The 22,361-nt window shown below is 40.5% G+C and overlaps 1 non-coding gene across 1 annotated transcript; it reads right to left on the bottom strand.

Moving 5' to 3' along the window:
• Window positions 1-21,553: 21,553 nt before the first annotated feature.
• Trnat-ugu (transfer RNA threonine (anticodon UGU)) lies at window positions 21,554-21,628 on the bottom strand. Its single transcript has one exon. It is a non-coding gene; the product is annotated as a tRNA-Thr (tRNA).
• Window positions 21,629-22,361: the final 733 nt, after the last annotated feature.

The raw sequence follows: 22,361 nt of genomic DNA, 5'->3' as shown, positions 1-22,361 counted from the left end.
TCGAAGTTCAGTGCTGGCAGCACCCTGCGATGTGGTGTTGTCGGAAGACAGTCAGTTCCTCCATGAATACATGGCAGGCGGCAAGCAGTGTGAAGTTCGTGAGGTGAAGGTTATCATTTCGAGTACATCTTCAGCCACTTCATAGCCTGCACTTGAGCGTCTATGGCGTAGATTCACTAAGGTATCATAATCCTGGGATTGAGAGCTACTACAGTGAACGCCATTGAGAGATGGAGGATTTAAAGGAAGCTAGTAAATGGTGCAAATGGCTCTGAGCACTATGGGACTTAACATCTATGGTCATCAGTCCCCTAGAACTTAGAACTACTTAAACCTAACTAACCTAAGGACGTCACACAACACCCAGTCATCACGAAAATCTCTGACCCCACCGGGAATCGAACCCGGGAATCCGGGCGCGGGAAGCGAGAACGCTACCGCACGACCACGAGCTGCGGACAGGAAGGTAGTATGAGGGAGTGATGTGAAGCTTGTTCATAATGACTGCATGTGCCCTCTTTATTCAACTATATTCGTTTAGCAGACTGTTAAATGCTGTGTTAGTTCATCACTATATGTTCTTGTGAAGGAGGCAGAGTTTCTTGAATTATGTCTTACAAGCTAACGATTACGCTTGTCTGAATCCCTTTGGTTTTCTGTTGCAGTCTACTTTCTGTTGAATGTGTATCGACACTCATCAGTGTCATAATGTTGCTCATTTGCGACATACTGTTTCATTTCCTGGTTCTGCTTGTGTCTCTGGCATGACTTGAGTGAGGCTGTGGCAATGTGAGTAGGTTTTAATAAACTTTTTTTTTCTAATTTCTACCCCTTACAATTCTGTGCCATAACGGAGCAGTGGCCACATTGCAGAAAAAATGAACTATTTCTATGTATGAAGTCTTTGATTCACAGAGATCATTGCACCTCTGTTGGTATTTGATAAAACGCGACTTTTACTGATTCAGACCCGTCAGTTGGTAACACGAGACGAATAACAGTTATACCGATTCTCCAAATACGCACCTCTAATTAATCAGCGATATTCAACTTGTGAACAACTCAAGCACAAAAGTTCTACAGATATCTGATAAATGTAAAATCTCCGGCATCGATTCCAGCGATCGTCTTTAGCACACCACCTCCGACGTCCCGCGGCCCCACGGTCGCAACGCCTCACTCTCTTTTTCTGCAAGCACACCCTCTGACTATCTGCACCTCTATACCTTGCATATATGTTCTGACGCTCCTGCAACTGGCTACAGGAAAAAGCATCCTACACTCCAGTGATAATTGTATAATACTAGTCATTGTATAGTACAAAATAAAACATTACGTTCACTTCACACGTGTGCTCTTGTAACACCATAATCGATAGTGAGTAGTTTATGTAGTGTAATTTATTATGCGAAGTATGAAGTGTTACTGCTTAATGTCTTTGCATTACTGTAAGGAAGTGGAGTTTAGCGAAATATGTTTGTAGAATTATAACAGTGTGCTTAAATAATGGAATCTTATTAACTATGTTTGTTTATGTATGAGAAACTGCAGTGTAAGAACTGGTTCGTACTTAGGAACTTTGTATTGTATAATATAAAAGACATAGTCATTCCCCTCTGCTATGGAAGTGGAATTGGCGCTCAATCTGGGCGGCAAGCTAGAGAACACACGAAGGAGTCAGTAGCCAGCAGCCGACCAGTCAACAGCGCAGGTGCCGAGTGAGGCATCCAGTAGCTAATTTGAGATGGAATGGCCACGGGTGTAACTGTGGCTGTAAAATGATGCTCTCGCGTTGGAAATGGCTCTAAAAATGATATTCACGTCGCCAAGAAGAAATGAGATAGAGCAGTAATCCGCCAGATGAGAGACCAGGTAACTGCCACGTGCTCGCCACCGCTATGCGCCACTGCTCCAACAACTTCTGGATGTTCGAACTGTGTATCAGTATGAACCAATTTGTTCGTGTGTGTTCAATTTTGCAATGATAATCCAAGTGTTGCAAACACTGGTATTTGAACCATGAAATTTTTCCTCTTCAATTAACCAAGCAGGATTCTTTCCTCAAAGTGTTTGAGTCCGAGTATCCTGTTTGTGAAAGACTGGTATTAATCTATTTTATTTTACGTTGAATTTATGAAACGCTCCAAGTTACTTTCAATAGTTTCTACTTTACAAGTGTCATTGTTTAATGTGTAGGAACATTAAGATTGTTACGAAATAAGGGGCACATAATATTTATCAAAAGAAAAGTTTTTAATTTACTATGAATTGCTACAGTTGGAAAGTGCCAAATTTATAGTACTGATGAACAAAATTGAGGTTAACTTAAAACCACTTCCTTCACAAGTGATGTTATAAGGCACTTAAATTTTTAATCCGATTTGAAGTTAACTTTTAAATAAAGTCTGTTCTGAAGTTTTTAGAGAGTACGGTGAGTGGGATAAAGTCCATTTTTTATGATTGCTTACGTATGCTGTTTGTAACTACTGCTATTCACTGTGTAGTTCGTCTGGTTATTGTAGGTGTTCATTGCACTTTAATGATAAAGAAGTAATAAAAGTTCCTTTTGCAAGAGCAAAGATATATTCATTAAAATAATGTTTCCACATTATTGCGCCTAATTAGGCTGGCGACCGTTTTATATTTCATTTATAGGAACTCTGTTACTGTAATTTCTTACGAAATTTTAATCTTTCTGTTTCTACCAGCTGCTACTACACTACTGGCCATTAATATTGCTACACCAAGAAGAAATGCAGATGATAAACGGGTATTCATTGGACAAATATATTATACTAGAACTGATATGTGATTACATTTTCACGCAATTTGGGTGCATAGATCCTAAGAAATCAGTACCCAGAACAACCACCTCTGGCCGTAATAACGGCCTTCATACGCCTGGGCATTGAGTCAAACAGAGCTTGGATGGTGTGTACAGGTACAGCTGCCCATGCACCTTCAACACGATACAAAAGTTCATCAAGAGAAATGACTGGCGTATTGTGACGAGCCAGTTGCTCGGTCACCATTGACCAGACGTTTTCAATTGGTGGGCAGGGCAGCAGTCGAACATTTTCTGTATCCAGAAAAGCCCGTACAGGACCTGCAACATGTGGTCTTGCATTATCCTGCTGAATGCGAACAAGAGGGACCGAGACGTGTAACCGATTGCACCCCATACCATCACGCGGGGCGATACGCCAGTATGGCGATGACGAATACACGCTTCCAATGTGCGTTCACCGCTATGTCGCCAAACACGGATGCGACCATCATGATGCTGTAAACCGAACCTGGATTCATCCGAAAAAATTCGTGCACCCAAATTCGTCGTTGAGTACACCATCGCAGGATCTCCTGTCTGTGATGCAGCGTCAAGGGTAACCGCAGCCATGGTCTCCGAGCTGATAGTCGATGCTGCTGCAAACGTCGTCGAACTGTTCGTGCAGATGTTTGTTGTCATGCAAACGTCCCCATCTGTTAACTCAGGGATCGAGACGTGGCTGCACGATCCGTTACAGCCATGCGGATAAGATGCCTGTCATCTCGACCGCTAGTAATGCGAGGCCGTTGGAGTCCAGCACGGCGTTCCGTATTACCCTCCTGAACCCACCGATTCCATATCCTGCTAAAAGTCGTTGGATCTCGACCAATGCGAGCAGCAATGTCGCGGTACGATAAACCGCAATCGCGATAGGCTACAATCCGACCTTTATCAAAGTCGGAAACGTGCTGGTACGCATTTCTCCTCCTTACACGAGGCATCACAACAACGTTTCACCAGGCAACGCCGGTTAACTGCTGTTTGTGTATGAGAAATCGGTTGGAAACTGTCCTCATGTCAGCACGTTGTAGGTGTCACCTCCGGCGCCAATCTTGCGTGAATGCTCTGAAAAGCTAATAATTTGCATATCACAGAATCTTCTTCCTGTAGGTTAAATTTCGCGTCTGTAGCGCTTTATCTTCCTGGTGTAGCAATTTTAATGGCCAGTAGTGTATTACGAACTTCATGGTTGGTTGGTTTTGGGGAAGGAGACCAGACAGCGAGGTCATCGGTCTCATCGGATTAGGGGAGGACGGGGAAGGAAGTCGGCCGTGCCCTTTGAAAGGAACCATCCCGGCATTTGCCTGGAACGATTTAGTGAAATCACGGAAAACCTATAGTAGGATGGCCGGACGCGGGATTGAACCGTCGTCCTCCCGAACTTCATGTTCGCTCCCCTTTGTCTGTTAGGTAACATACGGTCAAAACTTTCAAAATCTTCCCAGAGGGTAACATTTACTGCAAGTTTAAATCAGTTTTGGTAATCATTAACACGCGGTAGTGTTATACTCTACATTCGTAGGTAGCTAGCTGACAATGGAACTATGCTCTGTGAAACAGTGCGTTGAGTTCTACCAACCTCTATTCACAACAGAAAAGTTCAATAATGCAGAGAGGTCGTTAAACGTATACAACAGCATGGGGTTAGTACTTCCATTACAACGAAATCTTGTATCGATTCTCGGGGCCATCTGTAGTGCATATAGCTCCCGACGTCCCACGGCTGCCACGGTGTGTTCTCAGCACTGTCTGAGAACTTAAATGTCTCTTCATCCCGCACAAGTGCCAGCCATGTAGTTGGAGAGGAAGAACCATAGCGGTCTCAACGTGTGGACATTAGTTGACAGCATCTGCCAGAACACGCCAACCTGCCGCCTGACAGAATCGACCAAGTCTCAGATAATGGGCCTCGGTGATTGCTGTCGCCTGCCAGGCTGTAACACAAAGCAGCGTGAACTTTATTCAGACAGTCTAAATTTTTTATTACATTTGTATCTAATACCAAGAGTAATACCAGTAATTAAACAGCACTGATGGTTGCAGAGTTTTACTGACCAACAGAAATTTATTAAGCCGATTAAGTTAAGAAAAAACGTTCTGAAACACAAGCAATCAAAAATATAAGAAGTAAGTTGTATCATGAAGACAACCTAATCACAGGAGCGGGAATCATTAAGTATGCATCTTGTTCACGAGTGTAGTGATAAATTGTTGTTGTTGTTGTTGTTGTGACCTTCATTCCTGAGACTGGTTTGATGCAGCTCTCCATGCTACTCTATCCTGTGCAAGCTTCTTCATCTCCCAGTACCTACTGCAACCTGCAGCCTTCTGAATATGCTTAGTGTATTTATCTCTTGGTCTCCTTCCAACATTAAAGTGGTGATCCCTTGATGCCTCAGAACATGTCCTACCAACCGATACCTTCTCTTCTCCCCAATCCTATTCAATACCTCCTCATTAGTTATATGACCTACCTATCTAATCTTCAGCATTCTTCTGTAGCACCACATTTCGAAAGCTTCTATTCTCTTCTTGTCCAAACTATTTATCGTTCATGTTTCACTTCCATACATGGCTACACTCCATACAAATACTTTCAGAAACGACTTCCTCACAAATGTATACTCGATGTTAACAAATTTCTCTTCTTCAGAAACGCTTTCCTTCCCATTGACAGTCTACATTTTATATCCTCTCTACTTCGACCATTATTAGTTCTTATTCTCCCCAAATAGCAAAACTCCTTTTCTACTTTATGTGACTCATTTCCTAATCTAATTCCCTCAGCATCACCCGACTTAATTCGACTAAATTCCATTACCCTTGTTTTGGTTTTGTTGATGTTATTCTTGTACCCTCCTTTCAAGACACTATCCATTTCGTACAACTGCTCTTCCAAGCCCTTTGCTGTCTCTGACAGAATTACAATGTAATCGGCGAACCTCAAAGTTTTTATTTCTTCTCCATTGATTTTAATACCTACTCCGAATTTTTCTTTTGTTTCCTTTATTGCTTGCTAAATATACAGATTGAACAACATCGGGGAGAGGCTACAACCCTGACTAACTCACTTCCCAACCACTGCTTCCCTTTCATGCCCCTCGACCCTTATAACTGTACAAATTGTAAATAGCCTCTCGCTCCCTGTATTTTACCCCTGCCACCTTCAGAATTCGAAAGAGAGTATTCCAGTCAACATTGTCGAAAGCTTTCTCTACGTCTACAAATGCTAGAAACGTAGGTTTGCCTTTCCTTAATCTATATTCTAAGATAAGTCGTAGGGTCAGTATTGCCTCACGTGTTCCGATATTTCTACGGAATCGGAACTGATCTTCCCCGATGTCAGCTTCTGCTAGTTTTTCCATTCGTCTGCAGAGAATTCGTGTTAGTATTTTGCAGCCGTGACTAATTAATCTGATAGTTCGGTAATTTTCACATCTGTTAACACCTGCTTTCTTTGGGAATGGAATTATTATATTCTTCTTGAAGTCTGAGGGTATTTCACCCGTCTCATACATCTTGGTCACCAAATGGTAGAGTTTTGTCAGGACTGGCTCTCCCAAAGCTGTCAGTTGTTCTAATGCAATGTTGGCTACTCCCTGGGCCTTGTTTCGACTAAGGTCTTTCAGGGCTCTGTCAAACTCTTCACTCAGTATCATATCTGCTTTTCATCTTCATCTACATCCTCTTCCATTTCCATAATATTGGTCTCAAGTACATCGCCCTTGTATAGACCTCTGTATACTCCTTCCACCTTTCTGCTTTCCCTTCTTTGCTTAGAACTGGGTTTCCATCTGAGCTCTTGATATTCATACAAGTGATTCTCTTTTCTCCAAAGGTATCTTCATTTTTCCTGTAGGCAATATCTATCTTACCTGTTTTGAGATAAGCCTCTATATCCTTGCATTTGTCCTCTAGCCATCCCTGCTTAGCCATTTTGCACTTCCTGTCGATCTCAGTTTTGAGACGTTTGTATTTATTTTTGCCTCCTTCATTTACTGCATTTTTATATTTTCTCCTTTCATCAGTTAAATTCAATATTACTTCTGCTACCCAAGGATTTCTACTAGCCCTCGTCTTTCTACCTACTTGATCCTCTGCTGCCTTCACTACTTCATCCCTCAAAGTTACCCATTCTTCTTATACTGTATTTCTTTCCCCCATTACTGTCAATTGTTCCCTTATGCTCTCCATGAAACTCTGTACAACCTCTACTTCTTTTAGTTTATCTCCTTAAATTCCCACCTTTTTGCAGTTTCTTCAGTTTTAATCTACAGTTCACAACCAATAGATTGTGGTCAGAGTCCATATCTGCCCGTGGAAATGTACAATTTAAAACCTGGTTCCTTATTCTCTGTCTTACCATTATATAATCTATCTGAAACCTGTCAGTATCTCCAGGCTTCTTCCATGGATATAACGTTCTTTCATGATTCTTAAACCAAGTGTTAACTATGATTAAGTTGTGCTCTGTGCAAAATTCTACCAGGCGGCTTCCTCTTTCATTTCTTATTCCCAATCCATGTTCACCTACTACGTTTCCTTCTCTCCCTTTTCCTACTATCGAATTCCAGTCACCCATGACTATTAAATTTTCGTCTCCCTTCACTACCTGAATAATTTCTTTTATTTCATCATAAATTTCTTCAATTTCTTCGTCATCTGCAGAGCTGGTAGGCATATAAACTTGTACTACTGTAGAAGTCGTGGGCTTCGTGTCTATCTTGGCCACAATAATGCGTTCATTATGCTGTTTGTAGTAGCTTGCCCACACTCCTATTTTTTATTCATTATTATACCTACTCCTGCATTTCCCTAATTTGATTTTTTATTTATAACCCTGTATTCACCTGACCAAAAGTCTTGTTCCTCCTGCCACCGAACTTCACTAATTCGCACTATATCTAACTTTAACCTATCCATTTCCCTTTTTAAATTTTCTAACCTACCTGCCCGATTAAGGGATCTGACTATCCACGCTCCGATCCGTAGAACGGCAGTTTTCCTTCTCCTGATAACGACGTCCTCTTGAGTAGTCCCCGCCCGGAGTTCCGAATGGGGGACTATTTTACCCCCGGAATATTTTACCCAAGAGGACGCCATCATCATTTAACCATACTGTAAAGCTGCATGCCCTCGGGAAAATTACGGCTGTAGTTTCAGCCGTTCGCAGTACCAGCACAGCAAGGTCGTTTTGGTTAGTGTTACAAGGCCAGATCAGTCAATCATCCAGATTGTTGCCCCTGCAACTACTGAAAAAGCTGCTGCCCCTCTTCAGGAACCACATGTTTGTCTGGCCTCTCAACAGATACCCCTCCGTTGTGGTTGCACCTACGGTGCGGCTATCTGTATCGCTGAGGCACGCAAGCTTCCCCACGAAGGTCCATGGTTCATCGGCAGGAGGATAAATTACAATCGCTTTATCTTTAGATGGATCCACATGAGACGTGCGCAACTCGTGTTCGTGCCGTTTATTACTTGAGACATTGTCTATGCGGTACTGATCTCCCGTTTCTTATTTTATTTGCTGGCGTCACTAGGTTGCTGGCTTGCCTGCCCAAGAGTGGCAGCAGCAGCGATATCGATAAGAGCACTGTAGTACTATCTTTGGAGCGACTGCTAGTATTTACGGGTTACAGTGTGCGGTGAGTTCAGTCGGGATTGATCACCTGTGAGGTCCGGACAGCCAGTACTCTCCCGACCGCTTCCGGGCCCCTTCAGTTGGTCATCTTGTGGGTGGTGGGTCTGTTCCTTGCTTGTGTGGAGATGTCAGCTGGCCATTGGCCAAGTGTTCCCACTGCATAGTTAGGTACGAGCCTGCACTTCCGGGTCGTCGTGTGTCCGAGTTGCGAACGGACATCAAGGGAGTCTGGATGGAGTAGCAGTGAGGTCCAGACAACCATGAATCGCCCGACCGTTGCCGACACACATGACTTGAGTGGGGGCGACCTAGGTTGGTCGTCCGGTCGTTTGGCTCATCGGACGACGTGTATTTGGTCGCCGACCGCTTCTGGGATCTCTATGTGTGTCAACTTGTGATTCGTTCTTGTTGTTCCATAGTGGCTGGTTATAGTATTGTTCGAGCTGTATTTGAAAGTCTTTTCGCCGAACCGTGTGTGGTTTGAATGAGCAGTTATTTTAATGCTGTGTGCATGCTGTAATCGGTCAGTTGGGACAGAGCAGCAAGGAAGTCTCTGCGGCGTGAGGTCAGGCTGGGGCATCTGGCGGCGTGCACGCACGCTCGGATTTGTGAGGCGCTAGTTGGGACAGCTACAAAGTTCGTCACCCACCGAATCTGAAGACTGAAGTTGAGTGATCATTTAACCTGTTATGAAACCTCAACTGCTGTGACATCTCTTCGTTCATTGCCAGTTGTTGCTTTCTGGGCCATTCCCGCAAGCAGCAACATTTGATGTGTTGAAGATTGTGAAAAATTCCAGCCGTCTTCCTGTATGGTGTTTAACTATTGAATTGGTGAATTGGTGAAGTGCACCAGCAGCATCCTCTGTCTTGTGGCTGTTAACGTTCCAGTTACCTGCCCTGGTCGTTAGCATAGTTTTCTGGTAGTGTGTTTTTCCTCACCGTGTTTATGCTGTCCAAAACGGCATGTAGTTCTTCAGCCTTGGGTGCTGTTCATGTTTTTGAGTGGTTATTGTGTCTTGACTGTATTCAGACGCCAATTTTCAAGACGTAATGCTGCTGGTATCTTCGTCCTAACTTATTTTTCCGTTGTTGTGCTGTTGGTCGGGCGGAAGGGAATTGATTAGGTTTTTAGTTGGTCCTTCAGCCGTCCCTGGGTAGGATTGCCATCAAATTATTTAGTATTACGCTTGGCTGCCTGTCTCACTTAAACTTATGTTAGTTACCTCCTCATTCAGACCCTTGGAGCACTTGTGATCTGTTGTTTTAGATTGTTTATTTTCTTTTAGACTCAAGTATTGTGTGAGGCCTTCACCCGTGTATTAAATTGGTTTGTTTTAATCCAAAGTCCTCCAGCCATCTTAAAATAAAACTTTGAAGATTCTTGCTTAACCTAATTTAAAAAAAAAACAGAGATTTTCTCCCATTGGATATCCTTATTTTTATCCAGGTCTTAAGCCTTGAGTTGTTCTATGTTTAGTATGTGGCCTTCAGCCAAACTTTACGTGAAATATTTTAAAATAAGGTTTACAACTTTTAAAATATTTTTCTCAGTCTGAAATTCTTATTACCAGGCCTTAAGCCCTCAGTTCTTCTATCTCCAGTGTGTGGCCTTTAGCCGAGAATTTATGTAAAATTTTGTAACTAACGCCTTCAGCCCTGTGTATTCCTTAAGGCAATTTTAATAAGTGTTTGGGTCTTCAGCCGTATTGTTTTTGAATGCCTTTAAGGGCATGTGTGATTAAGAGTTTTAGGAAAATAAAATTATATGTTTTGTGCTACTGACTTAACAGCTGATACATCCAAGTAGCTGACAGTAATAATATACAAAGGAATGCAAAAGAAAATTTAGGAATGTGTAGATGACGACCAGTTTGGCTTTAGGAAAGACAGAGGGACCAGAGAGGCAGTTCTGACGTCGTGGTTGATAATGGAAGCAAGAAAAAAGAATACACGTTCATAGCATTTGTCGACCTGGAAATTGCATTCGAATATATAAAATGTTGCAAGCTTTTCGAATGTCTGAGAAAAGTAGGGTAAGCTATAGGAAGAGACGGGTAATATACAATACGATAAGAGCCAAGAGGGAATAATAAGACCAAGCTCGGATTAAAAATAGTGTAATGGATGTAGTCTTTCGTCCGTACTGTCCAATCTGTACGTCGAAGAAGCAGTAGTGGAAATAAAGTTTCAGGAGTGGGATTAAAATTCCAGGTGAAAGGATATCATTGGTATGATTCGCTGATGACATTGCTATCCTGAGTGAGAGTGAAGAGGCCGGCCGTGGTGGCCGTGCGGTTCTAGGCGCTCCAGTCCGGAGCCGCTCTGCTGCTACGATCGCAGGTTCGAATCCTGTCTCGGCCTTGGGTATGTGTGGTGTCCTTAGGTTAGTTAGGTTTAAGTAGTTCTAAGTTCTAGGGGACTGATGGCCACAGAAGTTGAGTCCCATAGTGCTCAGAGCCATTTGAACCATTTTTTTGAAAGTGAAGAAGATTTTAAGTGATCTGCTGAATGGAATGAACATTCCAATGAGCACAGACTATGGATTGACAGTAAATCGAAGAAAGAGGAAAGTAATGAGACGTAGCGGAAATAAGAACAGGGAGAAACCTTACATCAGGGCTGATGGTCACGAAATAGAAGAAGTAAAGGAATTCTGATACCTAGGCGGCAAAATAACCCATGATGGTCGGAGCAAGGAGGATATCAAAAGCAGACTAGCACTGTCGAAAAGGGTATTCCTAGCCAAGAGAAGTCTATTAGTAACAAATCTAGGTTTTAGTTTGAGGAACAAATTTCTGAGAATGTACGTCTGGAGTACAACACTGTATGGAAGTAAAACATGGACTGTGATAGAAACAGAACACAGGATAGTCGAAGTATTTCAGACGTGGTGCTACAGACGAATGCTGAAAGTCAGGTGAAATGATAAGATAATGAGGAGCTTCTGCGCAGACTCGAAGAATATGTGGAAAACACTGAAACGGACAAGGGACAGGATGACAGGACATCTGTTAAGAGTCCAAGGAGGTACTAGCGGGAGCTGAGGACGTTAAAACTGTAGAGGAAGACAGATTGAAATACATCCAACAAATAATTGAGGAAGAGGTTGGTCAAGGAGAGGTATTCGTAGCGGGCTGCATCAAATCAGTCGGAAGACTGATGACTCAAAAAGAAAAAAAAAAAAGAAAAAAAAGGAACTTAGTTCAAATTTACCTCCCACTCTCTACAAAAAGAATCTGCGTATTACCAAAGCCATGTACTCACAAACTGTTACCCAACTTAAACTCATTTGCCTAAACAAAATTTAATTTGAATTGAATTGTAACTGGCCTGAAAACAACTTGTCTCAATATTAAATGCGCAACTCAGGTAAACCAGTTATCTGACTGCAACCAAAATTTCCACTTACGTCGCGTCTTGACGATGTAGTTACAGATTTCTCGAAAGCACATGAGCAAGCAGAAAGCCGACAGCGGCTAAGCTAGACGTCAATTTTTAAATAAAATTTCCAAAGAATACTCATACTGTTGCATACCATATAATGCAATGTGGGAATGCGTAATGGTTAACTTCCCTTAAACAGTTGGAAAGTAACTATTCCTATCAAATGATATTCCAAAACAACGAGATATATATTCAAAAAGACAGGATAAAATTTCGCATCCTCATACATAACATTGGTCTGAACGATGCTTAACAATGTGAACAATGATATGAAAATCGTCCAATGTTAACAGAGAATTTCTATAAAAACCAAACACCTTAATTAATTGATATCTTAATGCACGATGCAGGAGAGTGGGTTGGTCTTTCTCTCACCTCTTAGCAAGTTAACTACCTGATATTAATCATTCCAGCAAACCAGCTGCGCGATGCTGCAGTCTTACCCCAAACTTCTTCTCTTCAGATATAATAACATTATTCAAAATTTATATTCTTTTCGCCTTCCAATATATATATATATATATATATATATATATATATATATATATATATATATATATATATATATATAATACGTCCATCACCTACCACACTGCAGCTAAGAATGCGTCAGACTGTGTTATCTCTCTGCCGTGCACATCGGTAACAAAAAAAAATCAAAATGACATGCCCACCGTACATATCCTCCCCCCTCCTGAGTAGAATTTTGTATGTGTATCACTAGTGATAAGAATGGGATGGGGACCAAACTCTAAGCAATAAGGGTAAAACCTACAAAACGTGTGACAAATACGAAGAGTTCCTTATAAAAGTCAGTAGCAGCTTGAAGTGTGTCAACGTTTGGCACAGAATATTTCAGTATATCTCCTGTCCTAACAAGTCTCAATCATATGTGGTGAGTGGTCAATCAGTTACAATTTATTACATTTAAACATAGAGTTACATATATTAACTCAAGAGTAATAAGATTTTATGTAATTGTACGTATGGACTGCGCGTGTAGTGAAATGGTAACAACAGATTTCTATATCTATAAAAAGTAAGAAAAAATGGCATCATGGTTTTACAGAAATATCAGACAAGAAGAATTCTAAATCTAATCAAATAAATAGGTATGCCTAAAATCAGTAAAACACACAAAAGTATAGGGAGTAAGGCAGCAAGAGATATGTAAGGATAGTGATAAGACACAAGAAATAAACACTTCAGGTTAGTGGTCACACACAGAGATATGGCGAACACAAATACATAATTATGAAAAATATGCATTTGGGAGTATAAAAGATTCACAACAAAGAATACTTTACACTGTCAGTTAAACATCAGTCTATTGTTATACCTAATATAGTCAGTAATTAGTATGCTATCTAGTTATATTTCATCCTTTAGTTTGTGCATCACTTAATCATAATATCCATAATTCCATCAAACTTCCAACAAATATAACTTTCACTCTACCTCATTCTTTTTTCTGTCATGTATTTCATACTTCTTGGAGCTATTACCCAATTTAACAATTTTTCATCTGTACCCTACCTAACCATATTTCGTCAAATACTTACCCAACCTAATCATTTCATCTCAAATTTATCTTTGTAAACATGTATTTGAGTACAACTTCCTTTCTTACTTTTTTCTCTTTGTTTCCTCCTTATACGCCTCTCATGATTTCTTAGACATCTACTATGAGAGCTCACTACAGTACGACACTTAACATAATTATTATACTAACAGCACGACACCCTATAGTAACAATTTATGCAGAGAATACGTGTTATAAAGAAACTCAATAGAAAGCATAAATGTACGGGGCAAGTTTAACCAAAAAATTCCTTAACCTAAAGCAATGCAAGTTATTATATTACATTATGTATAAATACAAGAATACAGTCTGTAAAGTCACACATGGTAATAGAAAAATATATAAAAAAGAATTTTATCCTATGCCATGACAGAAAGAAGAAGCTGAAAAGTAAAAAAAAAAAATCATCAGCGGTGGCCACATATTGCCTGCATCTCATTTCTCTTTTTTTTCCTCTTTGTTATTGTAAGTATATTTTCTATCCATATCACACCTTGCGAGTCGTGAATTTCATCTTCCCTTCTAAAATTTCCGAAACACCTAGACTGATGGACAATGTTCTTATGACATCGTTTCATACATATGTAGAGTTTATAGGTTAGACAAAAAAAAGACAGATTAGATCTACGAAATTCAGTGGAAGTTAAATTTTGTGTGTATGTAGCTATATGCAAATAAGAGAAGAAGTCATTCATCAATGTAAACAAGGAAATAAACACTACCACAAAGATAAGCCACAAAAAGTTGAATGAGGTACCACGTGCTAAAAGAATGTGTCATAATAAATAGTAGCAATCAATGCTAATCCAATTCTTTCCAAAACATTTTTCGTGAACAGGTGGAGACGAAAACGTACCCTTCTCAAGTTACTGTAAAATTTGCGTAACTGTTACATGTTATGTTGTTCCACGAAAAATGACACTGTATGTTTAGTAAAAAGATTGAATAATTTGCATCAGATAATCACGAAGTCCACATCAAAGAGACAACAGTGTTGTCTACATTCACGTTCCCTTCATTCAATATTTCCAGTTTTCAAAAACATACCTTATACGTCTATAAATACGAAATGCATCCACATGGCATAAAATTTGACTGTATCAAGAAAGAAGGTTCCTATGCTCTAGCCATTACTCACTTGCTATTTCTCTACATTAATCATCGTAATCATTGCCTCATTCTATTACAGTATCCTTCATAATCTCATTATTATCATCTCATGTACCTAACCAACATAAATCTCATTGTCCTATTACAACATCAATCCCAGTTGCTGTCTTCATTTCAATACACTTAAAATAACAATTCGCTGCTTTGTTTTCGTCCACGTAGTTCCACATAAACAACACCTCATAGCTATAACTGTAAATATTTCACTTCAGTAAACACAACATCACCATCTCATAACAGACCCCAAAAACTTCTCATCAAAATACCTATTACGCTTCTTTCCAGACAAAACAATTACCATCCTAAATATTAAAAAATGTTATGTGTATCTGTATTATCATCACTGTGTATAATAAAAAAATATTTCCCAAGTGGACAACAAATTGTTGATAACCTCTGTATCCTCTCAGAACTGGTTTAAAAAAATACTGTCAGCGTTCATTTTATTAGAAATTATTTGTTGTTATTTATTTTATAAGTGAAATTCCGAAGTTCGAAGCAGTTTGCTTAGCATGCTCCTCGTATCAGCAAATCGATACATTTGTTGCACTATAAATGAAGTTTATTCGTGTCAAATGTTGCCCGCCGCGCGACGGAAGTCGCTCTGGCAAGCGGTGCAATAGCATTGTTTATCATTAACTGGTGCTGTGCACTGTAATACAAGAAATATATTAGAAATAGCTGACATGAAGTTATATCACCTGGGTAGAACTTAAGTAAATATAATTATTCTATATATGGTTTGATTTGCGAAATATGAAGAAGTCCCTTGCTCTTGTGCTTCCGAATAGTTTCAATTTCCCCAACATCGTCGTGTAGAATTCTATAAATCGTATAAGGTCCGTAACATACACTAAAGAATTTGTGATTAAGATGCTTGCTTTTACAAGATAAAGGATGAGATTTAGCCAGAATTTTGTGTTCAGCCATTAGCTTTCAGATGTTTACCTGTATTGCTTCCACGTCGTTGAATATTTCGTTGGTTTGGGGTTCTGACTTCAATTATTTCACGGTGAATTATGATGTTGATTACTGTGACTTTGTTGTTTGCTATTAGCATAGCTGTTGCTATAACATGTATTTTGCGCATTTTATGTGCCTGAATTGTGTCCATGACAATTGCGTGATTACCAGCTAAGTAAGACTATTGTCTGTGATTATTTTGATTGTTATCATAGTTATGATTACGCATGTTCTTCTCATTACCAAATTCCTGTGAGGTGAGCTCCTGAAATTACTTGTATCGCAATAACTATTATTCAGCTGCGATAATTATGCTTCATACGGACGATGTCGGTTATCTGATCTGTAATTGTTTCTGTGTTTGTGTTAGTTGTGGGAGTTTCCATAGGTTTTTTTTCACATGGTACAAAAGCATCTTACGTGTCACAGTTTCTGTTGTGATTGTAGTTGCGTTTTTTCTTAAACCGTTATCAATGTCGAATTCCAATTCCTGAAGTAATGTTTGAAATGTTTCTAAATAATCATTACATCTGACAGCCAAAAGTACATGTCTTAAATGGGTAGATAACTCTGTTACACACATGCGAATTCGTTCCCAAGGACTGTGTGGATTTGATAAGCACTGATTTCTGCATATCATGTCTTCAAAGTATCTTGTTGAGCTAGAGAAGTTAGACTGTTCAAAGTTTCCTAACAGTATAAGGCTACGTTTTACCCGATCTTGTGTGGCGTGTGTCCAGCAGGCTGACAGAAATGCTCAGTGGGAATCATTTAAGCTTAGGCTATCTCTCACTACTGAGTACATTCTTGCTGCTGGTTCATTTTCCAAATAACCGAAGAGAAATTCTAATTTGCGTTCAAGTGGCCAGTTTTGCGGTAAAGAATATAGGAACTGATCAATCCAACGCTGAGAGTGAATTTCGTTACTGTAATTCCTGAAAACTTTAATTTTACGCACTGTCAAAATGTGTTTGCAATCGAAGTTATCATTTTTGTGTCAACCAGATTGTTCCCTATTGCACCACGTTGCGATTTACTGTCGTATTTGAATGGGTGGTACTTGTCTCGTGGAACATCATCCAAACTTCATTAATTCGTGTGGTCACCGAAGTTTACTGAATATGAATGCAAACGGTCAAATTCGTCCTTTTCGTCCTCGCAGTTATGCTTACTTTTCATTCATGATGTTCCCTATATTGCTTATTTTCCAGATAAATTTTCTCAAGGTTTTCTTTAAAATTTTAATAATGGGTGGTATTCTATTGTTTCTGATAAATGTACTGGTAGCATGTCATTTGAATCTCTATTTTCGCTAGTTGACAAATTTCCCATTTTCGTTCTCCGCTCATAAACTTTTTCTTTAACTGTGCTTAACTGTTCTTTTTGTTCTTCAGATTTTACTGTCAAAAGTTATTACCATTTACTGTCAAAACTTTCCAGTTCTTCGCTAAGTTCTTTTTGCCGTTGTGTTAAGCTCTTCTTTCAGTTCTTTTATCTGTGTAACAGTCGCACTCGGGACTTGTGTTGATTTTAGCCAAAATTAGTCTGTTATTACGCCAGTTTGTTTTCATGTTCTCGTGTTCCGTTACAAAGTCACTTATTTAGTTAAAAAACTGATTATTATTGGTTTGAGGTCATTTTTAGTTTCTTCTCTATTCTCAATGGAAAATTTCTATTTTCAATATCGTTTCTTCCTATGATTTCCTATTTTCATTTGGCGATTTTTTTAATTTTTTCCCTACGTCGTTTACTACTTTCGTCGGGCTATGTTACTTGACACATCATGCGAAAGTTTCTTTCGTCTTTAAGTTTTGCACACCAGCATACTTGTCAGGAAACTGGAAACCGTACTACCATCTGCTTTTATCGATGAAATAAATTGAAGTTCATCGAAGTTAGTATGATATCCCATACGTAGAAAGAACGGCTGGAGTATAGCACAGCACATTACAGTATAGTGCAGAAGATAACTGAGAGTCATACTCAGTGAGACGAGCAGAAATGACATTTTTATTCAAAGACACGGCAGGCTAGTTCAGTCGCCGAATATCCTCTCCTTCTAAGAGGACGTCCACCAGCGCCGTTCGATGCACACTTCATCCATAAAACTGAAGATGAATGCCCCCCTGCAAAGACATTCATACGGAACGAGTACAGTCTCAAGATAACGTTGTCGGGGAGTGTACCGCGTTCGAAGATCTTGAGGTCAGCACGCAAAGAAACATTTATACCTCCTCACAACAGAACACCTAGACCACCAAAACTGTCACGTTCGACAATTTCGTGCGTACCCGCATTATGTGAGACGTGGGAACACGTAATACACCCAGCAACATTGCCGAACGTGATTGGGTTTTGTGGTCGAGGTGTCACAGTGTGGAGAGCTGTAATGTTGCGTGGGCGTACTGACCTCTAAATCTTGGAACGTGGTACACTCACCGACAAACGTTGTTGTGAACTGTGCTCCTTCACTGTTCAGCGGTGTCCTGAGATTAATTCGAAATCTCTCTACAGCATCTCAGAAAGAACAGGCTTAACCCTGTTACATGAAGACGAAAGTCTACAAACCCCTTGATGAGGTCCATGCACTAGCGTACAGTTTTACCGCATTCATTCTACTAGAATCACTAACGACAGAAGCGTGGCATTAAGTGCTCTCGCCACACTAATCTAATCTGTCAGTTACAAGTACGACGAAGAGAGCTCAAAGAGGAGACGATTGTAAGCATAGAAGACATCAGCCTCCCCAATTATTACACGAAATCTATATTCACGGATTTCGCAGCCAACTATTCAGTATAACATTTTTTCCAGTTCATGCTTCGACTCAACTTTATTTTGGATGTATTATATATGAACTCTTTAACGTTAGTAGTCCTTTACATTCCATAGAAGAACGTAACAATTTTCAAAACAAAATAAACAAACGTTGATGACCAGTTCTTTCACCTTTAATGAAATTAAAAAGGTTATCCCTAATGACAGGTGGGCTGCCAAATTCGATTAACACATTTTATCTTCTCAGGATCTCTTGAATTCTGTTATTTCATTCATATCATGCTCCGCTTAGTACAGCATCTGCCGAATACCCTGCTTGGTTTCCACAAGAGCTCCCAGAAAACCATTAACCCATCATTCTTCCATACAGCTATTTTCTTCGTATCTTCCACCGTGTTCCACAGTTTTATGGCCCCACATGCGAAGTTCTCGCATACACGTAGATCAAGCTTGATAAGACTTTCAGACTCCCTCCATAGCTGCTTATGCGCCCATTTATCACGCCCTTTACTTTGCTATACTTCTCGCTTCATATTCACTTTTTTCGGAGTAATCGCCTGTAGAACATTTTAGTTTTTGCTTTGATGTCCGTATGTGCTATTCTCTGCGTCTTTTTATTAAGCGCATACAAATATTTTCTTTGGATTTTCTTTTATTAAAATACTCATTGTATGCTTCACGATAATAATCAACAATGTATATTAGTTTCCCTATAAAACGATCTTTTAGTTAAACTGTGCCATAAATTTATTTCGCCTCTATTCGATTCCGTACTTCCTCATTGGTTACACGATCTACGCCCCTAACCTTCAGCATTTTTCTGTAGCACCACATTTCAAAGGCTTTTATTCTCTTCCTGTCTGAACTGTTTATTGACCGCGTTTCACATTCGTACGAGTCTACATTCAACATAAACACCTTCAGAAAAGACATCAAAAGAGTTAAATTTATATTCGATGTTAGCAAATTTCTCTTTATCGGAAATTCTTTTCATGCTATTACCAGTCTCCCGCGTATAACTTATTCGGCCATCGTTAGTTATTTTGCTGCCGAAACAGCAAAATTCATAGACATCTTGTGGTGTCTCATTTCCTAATCTAATTCCCTCAGCTTCGCATGATTTAATTCGACTGCATTCCAATACCACTGTTTGACGTTTGTGGATGTTCATCCAGTAGCCTCCATTCCGTTCAGCTGCTCTCACGAGTCAGTGGCCGTCTCTGACTGAATTAGAATATCGTTGCCAAACCACCAGTTTTTTGTTCCGTCATCTTTCCAACGCGCATGTTGGATATTATTAATTCTTGTTCCGCTATTTCGGCTGATAACCTAATAGCTACTATCAAGGTTAGTCGCCATCAGTTTACGCAGTACTATGATGTAAACGTTCATGCGTAATTGATACCATCGTTGAACTAAGAATTTCAGTCATAGATGAAACTTTATTTGTCTAAGTGTGAAAAAAGAAAATGAAGAATCAGCAAACCCACGGCGCTTACGAAGTATGTGGTTGATTGTTATAGATGGCATGTGTTGGAATGCCAGGCAGTGAAAGAACAATATCCCTTTACCAAGCTATGCAGTCAAATCTCATCTATACTTATTTATGCTATGCTGGTAGGCTGTAATCAAAGTGCTGATGATCTGTAAGTGCTTGTTGCATTTTTCTTAACAATATTATAAGAACGTTACCTTTGTGGTCACAACTGTATCTTCAATGGAAAACCTTCACATGCTGCAGACATGATTTAAGTACAGTGTGTAGCAATCTTCGAGGGGCTGTAGCACCTACCTTATGGAACAAACTGAAGTTATAGGACCATGCCCGGAAATGCAATCCAGTAGTGATACAGCGTTTCGAAGTTATACACTGACGGTAAAAAAATCGGATTGCCAAGAAGGAGTTGCGTGACGTAACGAAAGTTGGTAGAAGTGTTTCTACATGTGAAAGATGATGCCACAGTCACATAAGAGTGGATCTAGCTTATCTACTATGAGGATGCAAATCACGTTTACTTTAAATACACGCTGTAACGGTCGTGAGCGATAATTACTTTTGAGATTGGAGGTGGTACGGTGATGTTAATCATGCCTTCAAGGCGAAAAAGGCCCCATTATCAACAACTCACTGAGTTTGAAGGAGATCATGAGACAATGCTATGAGAAGTTGGATGTTTCTTCGCCGGCCGGAGTGGTCGAGCGGTTCTAGGCGCTACAGTCTGGAACCGCGCGGCCGCTACGGTCGCAGGTTCGAATCCTGCCTCGGGCATGGATGTGTGTGATGTCCTTAGGTTAGTTAGGTTTAAGTAGTTTTAAGTTCTAGGGGACTGATGACCTCAGAAGTTAAGTCCCATAGTGCTCAGAGCCATTTGAAGCATTTGATATTTCTTCTACGATACTGTAGAAAGACTTGGCAGGAATATAACCACTACGTATGATTTTTGGCAGCGGTGGTCGCGAGAATGTACAGTCGCAAGAAGACCGGACTCCGGATGGCCACGTGGCACTACCGAGAGGGGATACTATCTTGTTCGGTGTGTGGCTCTGGCCTATTGTACTGAATTTGTAGCATCCACATGAACAGCATTTGTTCCACAGTGGCACAACGAACTGTTACGAATCGGTTACTACAAGGAAGCTCCGAGCCAGACGCCCTGTAGCATGCATTCCACTGAACCCAAACCACCACCATTTGCGATTTCAGCGATGTTAAGTGAGAATTCATTGCAGACAGGGTGGAGGTCTGTTGTTTCTTCTGACAAAACGTGGTTCTTCCTTGGTGCCAGTGGTGGTCGTGTGTTGGTTAGGAGGAGGCTAATTGAGGTCCTGCAACCAACCTGTCTGCATGCTAGACGCACTGGTCCTGCATCTGGGCTGTGGTCTGGAGTACGATTTTGTATGACAGCAGGAGAACTCAGGTGGTTGTCTCACACACCCTGATTGCGAATTTGTACCCTACTCTGGTGATTCGAACTGCTGTGCTGCCGTCCACGAACGCATTCGAGAGGGCGTTTTCCCACAACATAACTCTCGTCCAAATACCGCTGTTGTAACCCAACATCCTCTAAAGAGAAATTAGAATTATATTAATACCGTGAGCTGCTCACGGGCGTTGATATATATCAACGGGGACAGGTGAAAATTTGTGCCCCGACTGGGACTCGAACCCGGGATCTCCTGCTTACATGGCAGACGCTCTATCCATCTGAGCCACCGAGGGCACAAAGGATGGTGCGACTGCAAGGACAATATCACGCACGCCTACCGCGAGCCCCACATTCTCACCTTGCATGTCCACACACTACATTCGTAGCGTCCCACCCCAACACACTCATTACTCGTGGAAGACATTCTTATCAAGTCCCGTAAGAGTTCGGGGAATGTGTGAGCATCCGCACAGAAGAAGAAGGTCATGGCCGGTATTTCTAGAACTATATACTTTGTATCTGTTATTTCTGTTACGTCTGAAAGAACAGATACCATATCCATATAAATATATTGCTGTATAGAGTGTCGACATGCTGCCTTGGCCTGCTGGATCGCTAGATCTGTCCCCAATCGGGCACATATGGGACATTATCGGACGAGAGATCCAACGTCATCCACAGCCAGCATTAACCGTCCCTGTATTGATCGATAAAGTGCAACAGGCACTGATGCCCATCGAGTAAACTGACATCTGGCACCTGTACAACACAATGCTTACACATTTGCAATCTGGCATTCATTCTGGCGGCTACGCCAGTTAAAATGTACAAAGCCGTCACGTTTTCAATGGCTTATCTCGCTAATCTGTGTTCTTGCAATTTCAATCACTTAAATATGTTACCTAGACAAATATATTCCCGAAATTTCATTCATTATTTTTTCGTGTTGTGATTTTTTTCCCTTCAGTGTAGGTAGTCAACGGCTATTGGTAAGCTATCTATTCTGTACATAATGCGAGTATGTACC

Source organism: Schistocerca gregaria, chromosome 4 (assembly GCF_023897955.1).
Source record: "Schistocerca gregaria isolate iqSchGreg1 chromosome 4, iqSchGreg1.2, whole genome shotgun sequence".
In the NCBI taxonomy this organism is placed as follows: domain Eukaryota; kingdom Metazoa; phylum Arthropoda; class Insecta; order Orthoptera; family Acrididae; genus Schistocerca; species Schistocerca gregaria.
This window is presented reverse-complemented; position numbering and strand designations above follow the sequence as displayed.